At 33.8% G+C, this 618-nt stretch overlaps 1 pseudogene; it reads left to right on the forward strand.

The window, feature by feature from the left end:
* Positions 1–286: 286 nt before the first annotated feature.
* Positions 287–405, forward strand: LOC111729052 (annotated as a pseudogene).
* The last annotated feature ends 213 nt before the right edge of the window (positions 406–618 follow it).

Here is a 618-nt window from a genome sequence, read left to right on the forward strand (position 1 = left end):
AGGTCAGAATTAATAGGATCGATAGCATAAAGCTGTTGTGGGGAAAGTATTCAAACAAATACTGGGGTAAAATTAAGATAAAATAGTTCTGGACATAGACTTTTATATATAACTTTGTCATAACTATCTAATTCTTTTTCTCTGACCTCTTACCCATAAAAATTCTTTTCCCCAGAAAAAGTAATTAGATATCTTATAATAAGGCATAAAGTAAAGTATAATGTAAATAGAAAATAGATAGCAATGAAGACAGATAAACGAGTATGAGGATATAAAAAAACTAGGGGTCTACAGCCATGCCACCCTGAATGTACCCGATCTCATTTGATCTTGGAAGCTAAGCAGGGTCGGGCCTGGTTAGTACTCGGGTGGGAGACCACCTAAAAATAGTAGGTGCTGTAAGCGTTAAAACAAACAAACAAAACTAGGAGATGGGGTTTAAAAATGCAAATTATAAAGACATATGTCTTTTCTGTTGGTGAAAAGCAAATTTAGCTTTAAGCTTACCAGCTGCTAATTAAAAAAAGAAGAAGAAAGGGGAAAAAACAGACTACACAGTTTACAAATGTATAGTATTTTGTAGGTCACTATAAAACAAGGTGTGGATATGTGGAAATG

Source organism: Pteropus vampyrus, unplaced genomic scaffold, assembly GCF_000151845.1.
Source record: "Pteropus vampyrus isolate Shadow unplaced genomic scaffold, Pvam_2.0 Scaffold244, whole genome shotgun sequence".
In the NCBI taxonomy this organism is placed as follows: Eukaryota; Metazoa; Chordata; class Mammalia; order Chiroptera; family Pteropodidae; genus Pteropus; species Pteropus vampyrus.